Genomic DNA, 19600 nt, shown 5'->3' with positions numbered 1-19600 from the left:
GTGGTCCAGATTCAAATAGTAAGAAGTCTCACAACACCAGGTTAAAGTCCAACAGGTTTATTTGGTAGCACACTTTTTCGGAGTGCTGCTCCTTCATTAGGTGAGTGGAGGATTGGATTCACAAACAGGGCATATTAGACACAGGGTCAATTACAAGATAATGGTTGAAATGCGAGTCTTAACAGGTAATCAAGTTTTTACAGGTGCAGACAATGCGCATTCCAACCATTATCTTGTAACTTGAGTCTGTGTCTATATATGCCCCTTTTGTGAACCCAATCCTCTACTCACCTGATGAAGGGGTAGCGCTCTGAAAGCTCGTGTTATCAAATAAACCTGTTGGATTTAGCCTGGTGTTGTGATACTTCTTACTGTGCCTAGCCTAGTCCAACTCTGGCATCTCCACATCACGGGTTCAAATAGTAGTAGCCAAAAACAATAAAAGAGGGGATATGATGAAAGGCTAGAGATCAAAAAGAGATAAAGATAATATAATCAAAGTTGGAATAGAATAGGTTACAGATAATATTAATAAAATATGTTCCACCTAATTCAGGGTAATGGAAAATAAAGCATATTGTCCTTGGCTGTCCCTCAATTCGAGGATTACGTCTGCCCGGAGTCACAAGTTTTCTTCGTGGGTCTTCACTTGACTGAACAAGCTGATTTTCAATCCACAGATCTTTAGGCAAATGGGCAGGATGTCCCATGAGGTAATGGTATCTGGAGTGTACGACTTATTTCCTTTTGTTTTCTACCGCTACTCTGCCTCATGATTCAAGGCATGTTGCAACTTGACAGGCAGGCTGGTGGGTTTTTTTATGCATTTACTGCATGTGGGCCTCACTGGCTAGGTGAGTGGCTTGGAGGGGAACCTGCTGGTGATGGTGTTCTCATGTATCTGCTGCTCTTGCCCTTCCAGGTGGTAGTGGTTTTGGGTTTGGAAGGTGCTGCATAAGGAGCCTTGGTGAGTTCCTTGAGTGCATCTTCTAGATAGTACACACTGCTGCTACTGTGCGTCAATGGTAGAGGGAGTGAATGTTTGTGGAAAGGGTGCCAATCAAATGGGCTGCTTTGTCCTGGATGGTGTCAAGCTGCTAGGAAGAGAACCACACTGTTTTCCTTGCTGGAAACAACGCTCCTCCATTTTTTGGTAAGAATCTCCCCTTTATTTCTCATGTTTAACAGTACAAATATAAATCCCTTAAAACTACCTTTGTTTTCCTGACAGGATATTTGAAGTTTGAAGTTTATTTATTAGTCTCACAAGTAGGCTTACTTTAACACTGCAATGAAGTTACTGTGAAAATCCCCTAGATGCCAGTCTCCAGCACATATTCAGAAAATAATAAGAAGCTATTTTATCATCTGTTGAATATCTAGACACCTTCCTAAGAGAAGGTTATCCATAACAATACTTATTAAAGTAAGATGATGCATCATTTCATAATTAAGCTGGAAGCACATTCTGAGGTTATGCCTTTGTTGCTTTGAGTAATCAGTGGTAAAGATGATGGAACCACAGGACACAAGGCCACCTTATTAACACTAAGCGTTTATCTGTGAAGCAATTGATCTTGTCAGAAGCATAACATCAGAGCGGTCACAATGTGTGCATGGCGTCATTTTTAAATGCCCCCTTCTAGTGATATAATTACATGGTGTTCGCCCCCAAAGGTGTTGGTAACTTTAAAATTCCATTAACCCCGGTGATGCTGCTCTTTAAAAAATCCCGCCACTGAGTGAAAAACACCTCTGCCTCTGAGGCCTCTGTCTTCCTATAATTCTTTTCTCTCTCGAATGATTCCACTGTCAGCGGCTGTACCTTCAACAGTCTAGACACTGAGTGAATTCTTTCCCTAAACCTCTCCACTTCTCACCTCTCCTTTCCTCTTTTAAGACGCTTCTGTCCTGGTTGCTCCTTGTTGTGGCTCAATGCCAAATTTAATTGATGATGCTCCTGTGAAGTGTTTTGTAATGTCCTACAATGTTATGGGTACTATATTAGTGCAAGCTGTTGTTGTTTAATATAAAAGGTTTAGCCCTATAGTAAACACATGACCTCTTTGCCATTTTAGGTATGAATTGGCCTTAAGCCATTACAGCTCCCTAAGTAATGAAAGAGGAAAATCCCTTTTGGGTAACAATTCGACACAATGGGTAGGATTTTCCAGCCACGCTCGCCCCAAGACTGGAAGATCCCACCCAAGGTCAATGACCTTTGCATGGTCCATGTCCTGCTCACTACGATTCCTGTGGCATGCGGGACAGGAAAATTCCACCCACTGAATCCATAATCAGTGCCTCCTGCATTTCTGGAGATGAAGGTCAGTCTGAACACCCATGGAACAAGTACTGTAGCCAGGGTGCACACCCGCCCTGTGGACAATAACTCAACACAGCCAGCTGGCACAATTACAGACCAAATTCCAAACTCAAGGACTACGTGCTGACTTAGTGTATACATGGGATATTTCCTGTTTTAAAATGGGGGGATGGGGTACGAAGAAACAGATTGGGCCTTGTTCCAGGTTTGGTGGAATAGAGAATGTTTAGTTACTGCGATCCATCATTGTTACGTGCAAGTGAGTATGTGGAAATGGGGAAGATTGCGTCCATATGTATATTGTGAGGCAAGAAGTGACACGTCGGTAGCACAGGAGTTATCCCCAGCTTGGCCACACATTCAAAATGTAAGATCTGCCAAAGAACTGTAAGTAAATTGTTTAGGTTTTAGCCTTGGTCGTCATTTTCATATAACCTGGTAACTTGACAAATATCAAGTACCTCACATCTGACCGAAAGTAGAAAAGACTGAGTCTTCTTCATCACTACGTCTGCCCAGACATCCTCCTGTCCCTGACTTCTAATCAAATCGAACCTCAGGGGTATCATTGCCTCCTGGGTGAAGATATCCTTGTCACTCTCCCCTCCCTAATTCATTGCAATGCCGGCATCTTGGATTCCAGCTCAGCAGCTCTGAGCCAAATTTCCTTAAATTGCAGACACTAACAGCAGATGTGGTTTCCTGCAAATCATAAGAGCTCTCCACAAACACTCACATTCTGCAGATGTTGCATATCTTCTACATTGCCACCCCTGGTTAACCTGGTTTTATGTTTTATTTAGAGTTACATTATAATTAAAATTTCAGATAATTCATTTGTCTGGGTATATTAAACCACTGTAATTAACTTATTTAGCTTAATTTACTGGTTCCTAGTTTTAAATTCTTATTTCCTGATGTGTATTTACTTTAAGCATTAAAAGCAAAAGAAAACACCACCTTTTCTCTCAATTACAAATTCCCACTTTCAGCAAGTTCTGAACTTCCCATTCGCTTTGTGATGTATTTAGTTAAAGTATGGCATGTGTTTATAGTCCAGTCTTAACTGATGCCTTACCTGTCACTTTCCACTTCTTCTGAGCCACCTCTTACCCAATCAGTTTCTAGCTTACAGTAATTAACCTCTTTGAAGAGAATTATTTAGAATCATAGAAACCCTACAGTGCAGAAGGAGGCCATGTGGCCCATCGAGTCTCCACCAACAACAATCCCATCCCCCCCAGGCCCTATTCCCACAACCCCACATATTTATCCCACTAATCCGAACACCCCAGGTAATTAAAGAGCAATTAGCAAGGCCAATCAACACAACCGGCACATCTTTGGACTGTGGGAGGAAACCGGAGCACCCGGAGGGAACTTTCGCAGACACGGGGAGAATGTGCCAACTCCACACAGACAGTGACCCAAGCCGGGAATCGAACCCAGATCCTTGGAGCTGTGAGGCAGCAGCATTAACAACCGTGCCACCATGCTGCCCTTCTAGTGCTGATGAGAACTCTTCAAACGGAAACATTAACTCTGTTTCTCTCTTCAGGGAAGCTGCCAGATCTGCTGAGAATTTCCAGTGTTGGTGTTTATTTCAGATTTCCAGCATTGTGACAATCTGCTCTAAAATCACTTACAGCTGTCCAACTGTTAACTACAAAACTGCCTTGCAGCTTTTAAAGTGCAACGATAACTTCCAAATGCTAGCATTAAATTTCTGTTTGACTTACTTGGGTTGACATGGTGGCAAAGTGGTTAGCACTGCTGCTTCACAATGCCAGGAACCCTGGTTCAATTCTGTCCTTGGGTGACTGTCTGTGTGACATTTGCATGTTCTCCTCATGTCTCCCGCACTCGCTTTAAATCTCCAGTCATTGGAACTTCTGAGTCCGAAATGGACACGGTGGATGTATCTGAGTTTACTCCCTTACTACCCGAAGTAGGGAGTGAACCCAGGCCTTGGCATTCCAGATGAAAGTGGTGATCACTGGTTCGCTACACCCTGCCTACATTGGGCACAGATCTCGAGTAAAAAGACCTGGCAATTAAATGCCTCAAGATGCACTCGAGGTGAATGAACTGCCAAGGTTCCCTGGACCTGGAGGGGGAGGGATGTAATGACTTTAACAAGGCCCACCATGTGGACCTCTTAGAATACGAGCTCCAGATTAAGTCAGTAATGGCTTTTGTTCCTGAATGGCCTGAGAATTTAAGACTTTCATATGGTCCAATCAAGGAGCCCTGTATGTGTACGTAACGTTGGAGTTAAAGGTACTCAAGGTTTATACTTTGTGTGAGGAAGTCCATGGCCAAGAGCAAATCCAACAGAACCTACTGGACCAAAGTGTTCATGGTGGTTGCGAACCTTCCCGTGGTGGCTTTGAGGTGCTCATATATTGGAGCCACAACATAGACAGAATGCAAAGGGACTCCTCTATCATGTGTGCTCTACTTCAGGAAGTGACTGTTAAACATCTGCCCAATGTTCCATTCCCTGCTGTGGCATCTCCATCAGTGAGCTAGCAGCTGCTTCCAAAGGTTCACTATCTGACTGGGATTGAGTAGATGGCTGGTCTCCAGCAACGACCCTCCAACTGCTGGAGACCTTGGCTCCAACTGCTGTGGGGATGTACCTGTGAGATGTTCTCCAAAACGTAATCCCAAAACAAACCTTGAACTACGGACCACCAAGTTGTGTGTCTCTGCACTAGTGGAGGGTACGGGTGAACACTGTATCGGTTCTTCATGTGCCCCCTTGTCCTCACAAGTTCCAGGGGTTTGAAGAGTTGCTCAGCTGGCTGGCTTGGCACTGTCTGCTTGTACCTCCAAAAGCCAAAACGACAGTTTTAGTGGATGAGCTGAAATTAATTCAGAATATATTACACATAGTGTGAGTTGCAGGATTGGGTGAAGTGATGGAGTTGAGATCCATACGAGGTTGTTGTGGAAGGCCAGGTTCTGCATCAACACAGGAGCGATCTCCATCCTCACTGGCAAGCTTTGCAGCTGCCTCTCAAACTCAGTGAGGCTGATTATCTCTGCCATCCCTCTGTCCAGTTTGGGCTTGGTCTCACTTGTCGTGAATAAGTTTGGCCTGTGTGGGAACAAAATAAAGATGTGATGAGAGGGGATGGAGCAGAGGGTGGGTGAAATGCTTGTGTGTGGTATGCCCTACCTAGAAGAGACAGGAATTGGAGTTCGAGCAATGAGACAGATGGGATGGTTGTGTTGAGAAGTCTTGTTGAGAGCATGAGGGCTCATATGTGTTCCCCACTAATGGATGCGTGAGTTACATGAAGAAAGTAGATAATTCAGTATATGATGTCATGCTGAGAGTTTGACAGTGGAGCAACCTGAGCAATTTTGCTTTGATTTGATTTATTACTGTCATGTATATTAGTATACAGTGAAAAGCATTGTTTTGTGCATGCTATGCAGACAAAGCAGACTGTTCACAGAGAAGGAAAGTGCAGAATGTAGTGTTACAGTCATAGCAAGGGTTTAGAGAAAGATCAGCTTAATGCAAGGTAGGTCCAATCAAAAGTCTGACAGCAGCAGAGAAGAAGCTTTTCTTGAGTTGGTTGTTACATGATCTCAGACTTCTGTAACTTTTTACTGATGGAGGAAGATGTGAGAGAGAATGTTCGGGGTGTGTGGGGTCCTTAATTATGCTGGCTGCTTTACTGAGGCAGCAAGAAGTGTAGATAGAATCAATGAATGGGAGGTTTGCATGGTGAACTGGGCTACATTTACGACTCTTTGTAGTTTCTTGCGGTCTTGGACAGAGCAGGAGCCATACCAAGCTGTGATACAACCAGAAAGAATGCTTTCATGGCAAGGGAGGACTTGCCCTGGTGGAGCGAATGAGATTATTCATCCGTTTTCTGCACTTGATGGCACTTTGTGGGCGGTTGACAGCTGTACACCGACGTTCCATCCAGAGAGGTTGGTGTGCTTCTTTGAAATGTCTCTGGAATAGAGGAAATGCCAGAGGGTCCACACTCCTTGCATAAGGCCTGAAAGCTGGTGCTACCATCTTCTTCAGGCCATCTGGGCTCTGGGCATCCTGCATGGTCTGGAGAAGACAGAAGAGAGTGATTCACTTGTACTGGACTGGTGTTTAAACATGACACTGGGATCTCCAAGCTTGCTAGCCAAAGGCAGACAGATGAATCAGTTGCTGACCCAACAGGAAAGCCTGAGAGGAACTCACCTGTGCATAATTAATGAGGTCCCAAGAGCTGAATCTGGTGTGAAATCCCAGTGCTCTGGTCAGCGGGACAGGTGGCAATGCAGCCAACCAACACTGCACTTAGTTTCAAAATGGGAGAATTCCATTTGTAATTTAAATATGGTCCAACCAAGATTCGATGCATGTTTCATGTAACTTCTCTGCTTCTCAATCCTGCCGCTTTAGATATAGGTAACAGTGCTTGGTTTGCTTTACAGAACCTGAATGAACAACATATAAACACTTATGATTTTCAAAAGTGCATTGCATCCAATATCGGTGCAGGTGTGTCAGCAATCCTAAAGCATTTTATTCTCCGTTATGTATCTGTGCAATGAAACTCCTTTGTGATTTCCTTAACTATGTAACTATGTGTACAGAAGGAACTGGGCATTTTATACAAAGCTCATTTCCAGATAAGTGTGTGTTTTGATACAGCAGGTCAAACCACTCTGCTAAATCATATCTACAATGTTGAGAATATGAATAATATTTGGGAAAGCAAGTTCACAAAAAATAAACATCAGCAAAAATGTAATTTGAAAAAGAGTTGTAATCAATTCAAATCTAATAAAGGATTCTTAAAAGCCTAATATGTTGACAATCAGTAGCAATTCCTTCTGGAACTCCTGCACAATAATGCTTCTAGCAATATGAAAGCAAATCAGATTTATATCTAAATTATGATTTAAATATTAATCTTACAGTATACCATTCTATACTGTACCATTTATTGAATCAGGGTTTTGCATTGTGCCACTTAAGAAGCCTTTCATTGATTACCCAGATTATGAGGATTGGTTTATCATTAACTAAAATGTTCCACATCTAGCGGAAAGAATCATCGGTTTTACCAGAACAGCAATTTCCCTCGGCTGCAGGAGTACAAAGGCTGGTTCAAAATGTATCTCTCAGTGGTTACTTTGAAACACAGCACTCTCCTAGTGTTCTAAGCGCGTAGGCAACACATGAGCTCTGTGTTCTGGTTTAAATAAAGCTGATTTTTTTGGGTAATATTTATATTGCTCCCGGATTACTAAGTTTCCTGGTGTGGGCTCCATGTGGCTGATTGCAAACCTTATGTAAAGCTGTTGGTATTTACAAAGGTCAATGGCTACTAAGATTGAAAATAATCATTGCGTTTACTCGGCAATGTGGAAAATTGCCCACGTATGCCCAGTCCAAAGCCGTATGTTAGGTGGATTGGCCATGGTAAATGCACTGGGTTGCGGCAATAGGGCAGAGAGCTGGGCCTGTGTAAGAAGGACCTGTCAGAGAGTCAATGGGCCAAATAGCCTCCTTCCTTTTGTCGTTGAATTTTTAAATACTGACCAATCCACTGACTTGAAGCAGTCCTGTAGGAAATCATCCAATTCCTCAGAACAACATTGCATGACTTGCTTCATCAGATTCTTCTGTTTCAGTTTTTGCTTGTAAGCCAGGAGAGGAGCACAGCCTCGTGGTCTGATTTGTTAAATTATGGGTGAGCGAGAGAGTGGTAAGCATGTTTGATATTTCGTAGAATCCATAGAATCCCTACTGTACAGAAGGAGGCTATTCAGCCTATCAAGTCTGCACTGACCACAATTCCACCTAGGCCCTATCCGTGTAACCCCACATATTTATCCTGCTAATCCCCCTGACACTAGAGTCAATTTAGCATGGCCAATCAACCTAACCCACACATCTTTGTACTGTGGGAGGAAGCCAAAGCACCCAGAGGAAACCCATGCAGACATGGGGAGAATGTGCAAAATCGACACAGGCAGTGGCCTAAGGCCGGAATTGAACCTGGGTCCCCGGCGTTATGAAGCAACACTACTAACCACTGTGCCACGGTGTAGCAGTGATCTAGAACGTGAATCAGGAATTGTGCTGGTGGTAAGCCCTTGGTCTTGGCCTGATTGAAGTCCCCGGTCACGTGAATAAGGCCTCCGGATGTTTCGTCTCAAGGCTATTTGTCGTGGCGTATATTTTGTCCAGCGCAGTCTTCACATCTGCACGAGGTGGGATGTAAACTGCTGTCAGGATAACAGAGGTGAACTCCCACGGAAGATAGCAGGATGACATTTTAGCGTCAAGTATTCTAGGCCCGGAGAGCAGAAACTCACCAGTGTTGCTATGTCCATGCACCAAGAGTTGTTGATTAGGAGATAAACCCCACCTCCCCTAGCCTTGCCTGAGGCCGCTGTACAGTCCATTCAATGGATTGAGAAGCCCTCTTGTTGTAGGGCACAGTCCAGTGAAGCAGGAGTGAGCCATGTTCCATGAAACAGCCCCTCAGTTCCCTTTGAAAAGTGAGTCTGGTTTTAAGTTTGTCCACCTTGTTTTCCAGAGATTGGACATTTGCCAGGAGTAAGCTGGGGAGAGGATCTTGGGACCACCTTGTTTCACTCTGACCTGCACGTTTTTCACACTTCCTGGAGTGACTACTTCTTTTCATGCCTGGGAGACGGTAAGAATAGTATATAATATCAAGGGTTTAGGTGCGCCTAGTGAGATTCTTTGCTTTGGTCGGTGTGTGGATGGAAGATTTGTTGTCTTTTTTGTGGTTCCTGCGTGAGAAGATGGGTCCGCACTATTGGGCGTTCCGGGTCACTGTCGGGCTGTGGTTTGGATTTGAAGGTCAGACATTTTTCAGACCACTCTCCAGCTTGGATGGGTCGAAGGCTGGTGTGTGACCTGCATTTCCTCTCCCTCCTGCTCCTAACTCTCTTGCTCATCTGTCTCCTCTTCCTTCACTTCCTGCTCCCATTCCTCATCTTCCTGCTGTTTCCCATCCTGTTCTTTCTCCTCTTCCCATTCCTCCTCCTCTTTGTTCTTCTCGTAGTTCATCACCTCAACATAGTCCAATCTATCAGAAATGAGCCTCCGATCCATTCACTCAGTCTACACTTCCCTCTGCCTCAGATAAGTAGCCAGCTGAATCAACGACCCCATAGACTCCCAACATACTCTTTTTTCCACCTTCTTCTGTGGGGAAAAAGATACAAAAATCTGAGATCACGTACTACTGACTCAAAAACAGTTTCTTCCCTGCTGCCTTCAGACTTTTAATGGGCCTACCTAATATTAAGTTGATAGTTCTTGACATCCTACGTATAATTGTAGCACTCTATGCTGCACACTTTCCTTTCCTTCTCCCCTATGTCCTCCATGAATGGTATGCTTTTTATAGTGTGCCAGAAACGATGCTTTTCGCTGTACCCCAACACATGTGACATTAATAAATCAAATCAAATCAAACCATTCTCCTCGTTCTTGTCGTCATTCTCCTTCTTCTTCTGATTCTCCTGCTGTCACATTCTGCTGCACAGGCAGTTGTAAGAGCAGCTTACTCACAATGAGAAGAATTATCTTTCACAAATCTGGAAACTTGCTCTGATGAGTACTGCAAAACCCTTCCCAAGTTTCAAGCAACAGAAATGTTGAGTCATGTTTCAGTGGGTGAATCCCAGAAGGGAAAAACAGTAAAATGGGGAAATAAAAATCCTGATCTGAATTGGTCTTGCATAACTTAAAATGGAATATTCATAAAACAGGCAAATAAGAACACTGGTTCAAGCTGCTTTTTCCCTTCTGGGTGGCTTGTGTTGCAAGCCATCTTTGCAGCTGTATCAGGTTCCTGTTAGTGTGTCACGGATTAAGTCTGAAAGGGGTAGCCAGCCTACAGCCTGACTGCCTGGCCAAAAGGAAGGCAGCATAGAGAGCTGACACAGGATGAATGTTGTCAAGAAACTGGGCACTCCCTTTAGTCACAAAGAAGCTAGTTGTTGAGGCAGTGGAATGACATTCAATTGAGAAAACATGTCAAACTGGCGACGGGAAGGAACTGGGGCAATGTGAGTGCAGTCTTGTCTCACCTTGCACTCAAGGGAAATGTACCACACCAAGGGCATGTCTGGTGTTTTCTAATTCTGCTTTCTCTGGATTGTGGTAGAAGAGGTAAAGGTTCTCTTCCTCCAACAACAAGCATATATCAGACATCTACAATGTGACGAGTGGCACACTTCAGGTGTAGAATTACTATACGCACTACCATGCACTAAACTAGACATTCAGGTGAACTTGAGAAAATAAGCTTAACGTTTTAAGGAGCATCTTAAAGGAGAAGGGAGAGGGAGATATTTAGGGAGGAACTTCCAGAGCTTAGGTTCTAGCCACCTGAAGACATGGCCACCAATGGTGAAGTGAAGGACATTAAGGAGGCACCAAAAAGGCAAGAATTGGAGGGATATGGAGATCTCAGGTAGGAGATTATAGAATGGGGGGAAATCATGGAGGAATCTGAAAGCAGGATGAGGATTTTTAAATCCAGGTGTTGCCAGAACTGACATGAGGAATGAAATTTAGTGAGTTAGAATACAAGCAGCAGGGTTTTGGGGAGTTGAAGACTCGGGAGCCACAATATGGGCCAGCATTTGAATAGTTCAAGGCGAGAGGCAACAAGGATGTGGATGATTTGCATGCTACTTGCCCCTAGCTTCCTGTGGGGCTCTATCAGTCTTCTGCTGCACATCAAATATCCTGTGGGAATTATCGATGGAATTTCTTCTCAGCCAATTTGTAAGCCAGGTTGAGTGTTCTTTGAAAGGAGTCAGCGCAGCTGCAGACTACTTGCAGAGTAGTTGAAATAACTCTGCTTCATAGCACTATAATTATCCTCCAGGTACTTCTAAAAACTACAAGCTGGAAGATAAATTAAAGACTGAAAATTTGTTAAAAATCTGGAAATTACTCCATGGTGTATGATCTACGAAGTTAAACAGATGGCTAAGTCAGTTGCTATTGCTATTATGTTTTACTTTTAGCACCATAGCACATTTGCTTCCTTGAATTAAGCAAACAGCCCAGCAGTTTCAGACATAGGTTCCACTCAGCTTTATGGCAATAATAAATCTAACTTTCTAGGAGATGCTAAAAAGTTACATTAAGTTTCACTTCTGATAAATTTACTGATGAGGTCTTGAAACATGTTTCCGCATCAACAGGTTTATAAAGCGTACCGGTTGAGACCTGGAAACCAGGCTGCAAGCTCACGCTATTGGTTACGGTGCAGAAGGAGGCCATTTGACCCATCGTGCCACCACTGGGTCTCCAAACGAGCATTGCGACTCTGCCTTTTCCCCATTACCCTAAACGTTGTTTATATTCAAATAACCATCCTCTTGAATGCCTTGATTGAACCTGCCTTTACCACTCTTCCAAATAGTGCATTCTAGACCCCAACCACTTACTGTGTGAACAAGTTTTTCTCCTGCATCGCATTTTCTTCTTTAACAAAGCACTTGAAATCTGTACCGTCTTGTTTTTGATCTTTTTAGGAGCAGAATGAGCGTGCGCCTACCACTTAATAAATGAACATTGAGGCAAACTTGAGAAAATGAACACATACCTTAAAGTTTTACGGAGCATCTTAGAAGAGGAGATAGAGGTTAGGAAATGGAGGGATATTTCTCCCTGTCTATTCAGGGCTTCCTCATCCTTCTGATAGTGTGGTGACAAGAACTGCACGCAATACTCCAAATACTGCCTAACCATGGTTTTAATTAGCTGCAACATGACCTGCCATTTCTATCAAATCTCCTCTTAACCCTCTCCTCTTCAAGGAGAGCTTCAAAGAACTTTTTGCAGGACCCATGCCCAAATCATGCAGGCCGCCATTTTCTAGTCAACTTAAATTGCCCCTGAGTAACTAAACTGTGTTATGATTTAATTTGGATGTTAAGACGAATGGAAGTGGGCTCAGTGTATCGAATGGCTTCCTTCTGTGTCATATTGGTACAAATATGTTTTCCTAATTTTCGTACAGGGAATGTAGCTGTGTTCTGCTGGAATGTTCTGTGTGGAATGGGAAAATTAGAGCCTTCCAAGACTTGTAACTATATTTACCTCAATCTATCAATACTTAGAGCTCAGATCAGCAGTGAAGCAGAAAACTCGGGATAATAAGAACATAAGAACATAAGAAATAGGAGCAGGATTAGGCCACCTAGCCCTTCGAGCCTGCCCCGCCATTCAATAAGATCATGGCTGATCTGAAGTGGCTCAGTTCCACTTTCCCGCTTTCTCCCCATAACCCTTAATTCCCTTGTCTGTCAAAAACCTATATTCAGCGAGGTAGCCTCCACCACTTCAACGGGCAGAGAATTCCAGAGATTCACCACCCTTTGAGTGAAGAAGTTCCTCCTCAACTCCGTTCTAAACTGCTCCCCTCTTATCTTGAGGCTGTGCCCTCTAGTCCTGCTGTCCTTTCTGAGCAGGAAGAATCTCTCTACCTCTACCCTATCCATCCCTTTCATTATCTTATACGTCTCTATAAGATCCCCCCTCATCCTTCTAAACTCCAACGAGTACAGACCCAGTCTATTTAGTCTCTCTTCATAGTCTAACCCCCTCATCTCTGGTATCAGCCTAGTGAACCTCCTCTGCACTCCCTCCAAGGCCAAAATATCCTTGCGCAAGTGCGGCGACCAAAACTGCACACAGTACTCCAGCTGCGGCCTCACCAGTACCCTGTACAGTTGCAGCAAGACCTCCCTGCTTTTATATTCTATCCCCCTCGCTATAAAGGCCAGCATCCATTCGCCTTCTTGATCACCTGCTGCACCTGCAGACTGGGTTTTTGCGACTCATGCACAAGGACCCCCAGGTCCCTCTGCACCGTAGCATGCTGCAGCTTTTCGCCCTTTAAATAGTAATCCCTCCTACTATTATTTCTGCCAAAGTGGATAACTTCACGCTTGCTAACATTGTACTCCATCTGCGAGGTCCTCACCCACTCGCTCAGCCTATCCAGATCCCTCTGCAGACTTTCCACACCCTCCGCACAATTTGCTTTTCCACTCATCTTTGTGTCATCAGCAAATTTCGTTACCCTACACTCAGCCCCCTCCTCCAGATCATCTATATAAATGGTAAATAGCTGAGGCCCCAGCACCAATCCCTGCGGCACTCCACTAGTCACCAACTGCCAATCAGAATAGCACCCATTGATACCAACTCTCTGCCTCCTATTAGACAACCAATCCTCTACCCACGCTAACACCTTACCCCCAACTCCATGCCCCCTAACCTTCTGAAGCAACCTTTTGTGTAGCACCTTATCAAACGCCTTTTGAAAATTGAGAAACACCACATCCACCGGTTCCCCTCTGTCTACCGCACTAGTCACATTCTCATAGAAACCCAATAAATTCGTCAAACACAACTTGCCCTTAATGAATCCATGCTGCGTCTGCTCTATCAAACCATTCTTTTCTAGATGCCTCGCTATTTCTTCTTTGATGACGGATTCAAGCATTTTTCCAACTACAGACGTTAAACTAACCGGCCTATAATTCCCTGCCTTTTGTCTACTACCTTTTTTAAACAGCGGCATAACATTAGCCGTTTTCCAATCTTCCGTGACTTGCCCGGAATCCAGTGAAGTTTGGTAAATAATCACTAAGGCATCCACTATCACCTCTGCCATTTCCTTCAGAACCTTGGGATGCATTCCATCCGGTCCTGGGGACTTGTCCACCATCAGTCCCGCTAGTCTATCGAGCACTACCTCTCTAGTGACAGTGATTTCATGTAAATGATTTCATGTAAATACTTTTATACTTAAAATCATTAGTGCTTACTATCAAGCATGAACATTGATGATGATTGCAAGCAAACAGGAGCTACATGTACTAACACCAGCAGTGTAGATCACCAGTTTAGTGTAGATTGTTTCTTCTGTCTGTGCAACTAATAATGTTGCCCAACTCAATGCAACAGTCTTGAACTGCTAAGCTTACCACCAAAAGCTTAGCAGAAGCTTTGCCACAGCTTAAAGGTTTGACTTGCATGATTTGCACCTCTTCCCTTGTCTGAAGTGCAAATGTCCCAACCATAATTTTGGGGTTTTCTAATGATTTTCTTGTTCGAATCAACTTGACTTCATCATTTAACAAACAAGAATGGCTGCTCACTCAGATTTAAATTCTACTACCTGTAATTAGATTAGTAAGGATAATTTGAACGGAGGAAATCCCATTTTACAGAATTAATTTGGCCAGTAGCTCAACCCTCAGCTTCTCAAGGCCTGTTGGTATCTCCAATTCACTCAAGTTACAACATAGATTTGGCCAATTTTTTTATTCTTTAATAGTGTAATTTCAAGACAGAAATATTGCATTTTTCATTGGATAGGATTTGATTGTGGTCTTTATTGCGACAATTTCTCTCTGCATGGCAGAATAAAATTGAGCTGGAGCACCTACCTAATTCTATGGATCTACTCCAAAACCTGTTCCAATTCCCTGAGTCAAGTATCTCCCCATAAGTGCGGTGGTTTCTGCAGGGATTCCATGCTACCAATATGGAGGCTGCCGTTGGGAAATCATAAAAAAATTTAATGACCATACAGTAACTTCTGCCACAATCTTTTAACTTCAGAGCTCATTACAGCTTTGCTCCAAATATGCAGAGAAGAATTGAATTTCAGAAATGCGGTGAAGGTGACTGTCCTTGGCATCAATGAGCCCTGCAAAAATCAATGGGAATCAGATGGGAACTTCTTCACTGGTTGAAGTCATACCTGGCACAGAGCAAGTTGGCTGTCATTGTTGGAGATCAATTATCCCCAGCCCCAGGACATCTATGCAGGAGGTCCTCCAGATAGTGTTCTAGGCCCAGTCATCTTCAGCTACTTCATCAATGACCTTCCCTCAAATCTAAACTCAGAATTGGGGATGTCCTCTGTTGAATGGACAGTACTCTGCACCACTCATAATTCCTCAGATACTGAAGTAGCCCATGCAGAGAGACTTGGGCAACATTCAGGTTTGTGCTTGCTAATAGGTAGCAAGTAACATTCATGCCACAGAAGTGCCAGGCACTAACTATCTCCAACAAGTGAGAATCTTTCAATCTCCACTTTATGTTCAATAGCAATACCATCGCTGAATCTCCCACAAACAAACTTCTGGGGGTCACCATTGACCATAACCTTAACTGGTACATCCAAATAAAGAGGAAGTTAACAGCTGGAAATTCTGCGGTGTGTAACTCACCTCCTAATGTTAGGAGGTCTACAGTTAAGGATAGGGTACAGGTAAGGGAAGAGGCTGAGGATGTCCCAAGTGGTGGCGTTACGGCAAATAGGGTCCAGAAGAAGGCTGGGATGAAAGCGCTTTATCTGAATGCACGAAGCATTCGGAATAAAGTGGATGAGCTGGTGGCGCAGATCGACACAAATGGATACGATCTGGTGGCCATTACAGAGACGTGGCTGCAAGGTGACAGGGACTGGGAGATGAATGTACAGGGCTATCAAGTGTTTAGGAAGGATAGGCAGGAGGAAAGAGGGGGTGGCGTAGCTCTGCTGATTAAGGACAGCATCAAGGTGGTAGCAAGGGATGATATCGGAGCCAAAGAGCAGAAAGTGGAATCGTTGTGGGTGGAGATTAGGAACAGCAAAGGGAGGAAGACGCTGGTGGGTGTCGTCTATAGGCCCCCGAATAATGATCTGGAGGTGGGGCGGGCTGTTAACGCGCAAATAAGTGCGGCGTGCAGGAATGGGACGGCAGTAGTTATGGGGGATTTCAATCTGCATATTGATTGGTCGACCCATGTTGGACGAGGTGGGCTCGAGGAGGAGTTCTTGGAATGCTGCCGGGATAGTTTCCTGGAACAGTGTGTGTTGGAGCCGACGAGGGAGCGAGCTATCTTGGATCTGGTGCTATGTAATGAGGCGGGTAGAATTAGGGACCTTGAGGTGAAGGATCCTCTTGGAGAGAGTGATCATTGTATGGTGGAGTTTCTGTTGCAGATGGAGGAGGAGAAAGTGGGTTCCCGGACACGTGTCCTTTGTTTGAATAGAGGGGAGTATGGTAGGATGAGAGAAGAATTGGCGAATGTGGACTGGGGGAGCGCGTTGGAAGGTAGGTCTGCTGAGGAGCAGTGGAGGATCTTTAAGGAGATCTTTCTTGGTGCTCAGCAGAAATTTATTCCGATGGTTAAAAAGGACAGTAGGAAGAGAGGTAATAAGCCGTGGATAACGAAGGAGGTGAAGGAAAGTGTTAAATTAAAAGCGGAGGAATTTAGAGTAGCTAAGAGCAGTGGGCGAGAAGAGGATTGGGAGAGGTTTAAATGTCAACAAAGATTGACAAAAAAGTTGATAAAGGAGGGTAGAAGAAGCTATGAAGCTGGGCTAGCGCTTAATATAAAAAAGGATAGCAAGAGTTTTTATAAATATATAAAAAGGAAGAGGCTGGCTAGGGTGAACGTTGGTCCCTTAGCGGATGAGAAAGGGGACCTAGTGGTAGGGGATGGGGATATGGCTAAGGTATTGAATAACTTTTTTGTTTCTGTCTTCACGGAGGAGGACGTGAATAATTTGCCGGGTGTTAGCGATGGAAAGGTGGTAGGACTGGAGGGTCTTAATGACGTTACTGTTACTAGAGAGGTGGTGCGCAACAGACTGGAGGGGCTGATTGTGGACAAGTCCCCAGGACCGGATGGAATGCATCCGAGGGTTCTGAAAGAAATGGCGGAGGTGATAGTGGATGCCTTGGTGGTTATTTTCCAGACGTCGCTGGATTCCGGGGAAGTGCCGGAGGATTGGAAAACGGCTAATGTTACGCCGTTGTTTAAGAAGGGTGCCAGGCAAAAGGCGGGGAATTACAGGCCGGTTAGTTTAACGTCTGTGGTAGGTAAAATGTTAGAATCCGTCATTAAGGAGGAAATTGCGAGGCATCTTGAAGGGAATTGCTTGATAGGGCAGACGCAACACGGTTTCATTAAAGGGAAGTCGTGTCTGACAAATTTACTGGAGTTCTATGAGGATGTGTCTAGGGCGGTGGATAGAGGAGAGCCGGTGGATGTGGTCTTTCTGGATTTTCAGAAGGCGTTTGATAAGGTACCTCACAAGAGGTTACTGCAGAAGGTCAGAGGACATGGAGTTGGGGGTAGGGTGTTAGCGTGGATAGAGGATTGGTTGTCAAATAGGAGGCAGAGAGTGGGGGTCAATGGGTGCTATTCGGATTGGCGGTTGGTGACTAGTGGGGTGCCCCAGGGGTCGGTGCTGGGGCCTCAGCTATTTACCATTTATATAGATGATCTGGAGGAGGGAACCGAGTGTAGGGTGTCGAAATTTGCTGATGACACCAAGATTGGGGGAAAGGCAAATTGTGCGGAGGGTGTGGAGAGTCTGCAGAAGGATCTAGATAGGCTGGGCGAATGGGCCAGGAAATGGCAAATGGAATTTAATGTTGGCAAGTGTGAGGTGGTCCACTTTGGTAGGAAGAATGGTAGGAAGGACTATTACTTACGTGGCGAAAAACTGCAGCAGGCGACGGTGCAGAGGGACCTCGGGGTCCTTGTGCATGAGTCGCAAAAACCCAGCCTGCAGGTGCAGCAGGTGGTCAGGAAGGCGAATGGGATGCTGGCCTTCATAGCGAGGGGGATTGAATATAAAAGTAGGGAGGTCTTGCTGCAGCTGTATAGGGCATTGGTGAGGCCGCAGCTGGAGTACTGTGTGCAGTTTTGGGCGCCGCACCTGCGCAAGGATATTTTGGCCTTGGAGGGAGTGCAGAGGAGGTTTACTAGGCTGATACCGGAGTTGAGGGGGTTGAGCTATGAGGAGAGGCTGAATAAACTAGGCTTGTACTCGTTAGAGTTTAGAAGAATGAGGGGAGATCTCATTGAGACGTATAAGATGATGAATGGGATGGATAGGATAGAGGTGGAAAGACTCTTCCCGCTCAAAAAAGACAGTAGGACTAGGGGGCACAGCCTCAAGATAAAGGGGGGGCGGTTCAGAACGGAGTTGAGGAGGAACTTCTTCACTCAAAGGGTGGTGAATCTCTGGAATTCTCTGCCCGTTGAAGTGGTGGAGGCTGCCTCGCTAAATATTTTTAAGAAGCGGGTTGATGGGTTTTTGATAAGAGAAGGGATTAAGGGTTATGGGGAGAGGGCGGGAAAGTGGAACTGAGCCACGACAGATCAGCCATGATCTTATTGAATGGCGGGGCAGGCTCGAAGGGCCAGATGGCCTACTCCTGCTCCTATTTCTTATGTTCTTAAATCTCTGAAACCTGTCCACCATCTACAAGACACAAGTCAGGAGCATGATGGAATACTTTTCACTTGCCTGAATGAGTACAGTTCCAACAACATTCAAGAAGCTTGATACCATCCAAATCAAAGTGGCCCATTTGATCTGTGCCTTATCTATTCTGTTAAATATTCATTTTCACCTTCACAGTAGCAGCAATGAGTACCGTCTACAAGATACACTGCAGGAACTCACCAACGCATTCCAAACCCTTTCTTCTTCACTGTTTGGTTTGGAAGTGCTTGGTTCTTCTGATTGATGCTAAGGCTGAGTTCTTCCCAGCAACTAGTACCATCAGACCCGCATCCAGCAGAGATCCAGCGCCATGACTTCTACCTCTGAACTTACGTGCATCTGCAGCAGATTCATCCTGCATGACAATGAGCTAATTCTATCCTGAGATAAACTCAATGCCCTGGAGTAACTATTAAGCTTTTCTGGCCCATTTTGTTTGACAAAGCATTGGCTAATGTCGACAACAATAGTCTGATCTACAACGTTGTTTCTGGTGATTGTGTCCCAGCTGCTACAGCTGTTTCTACTAATGCCCCCTGTTGCTGCTGAAGAGAAGAAAGGAAGAAAAGAAAGAAGAGGAATTGAAAGAGAACGATGATGACATGGGCTTTGATCTCTTTGGTTAAGTGTACCATGCAACATAACTGTTGCAATTAAAAAAAAGTGTAAAAATTGAATTGAATCTACCACCCAGAAGAACAAGGAGAGTGGCTACATGGGGACATTACCACTTCTGATTTCCCATCCGAATCACACACTAGCCTGACTTAAACGGTATTGTCATTCTTTTACTTGCTGGATCAAAATCCTGGAACTTCTTTTCTAACAGCACTGTGGGTGTACTTACACCACATGGACTGCAGCAGTTCAAAGCAGATCATTGTGATTTTCTCAAGGGCAGATACCGATGGGAATCAGTTGTTGGTCTTGC

At 44.5% G+C, this 19600-nt stretch overlaps 1 pseudogene; it reads left to right on the top strand.

The window, feature by feature from the left end:
- Positions 1 to 18979: 18979 nt before the first annotated feature.
- LOC145346395 (large ribosomal subunit protein P1-like) lies at positions 18980 to 19295 on the top strand (annotated as a pseudogene).
- Positions 19296 to 19600: the final 305 nt, after the last annotated feature.

This window comes from Carcharhinus amblyrhynchos, chromosome 8 (genome assembly GCF_965287045.1).
Source record: "Carcharhinus amblyrhynchos chromosome 8, sCarAmb.v2.hapA, whole genome shotgun sequence".
NCBI lineage: Eukaryota > Metazoa > Chordata > Chondrichthyes > Carcharhiniformes > Carcharhinidae > Carcharhinus > Carcharhinus amblyrhynchos.
This window is presented reverse-complemented; position numbering and strand designations above follow the sequence as displayed.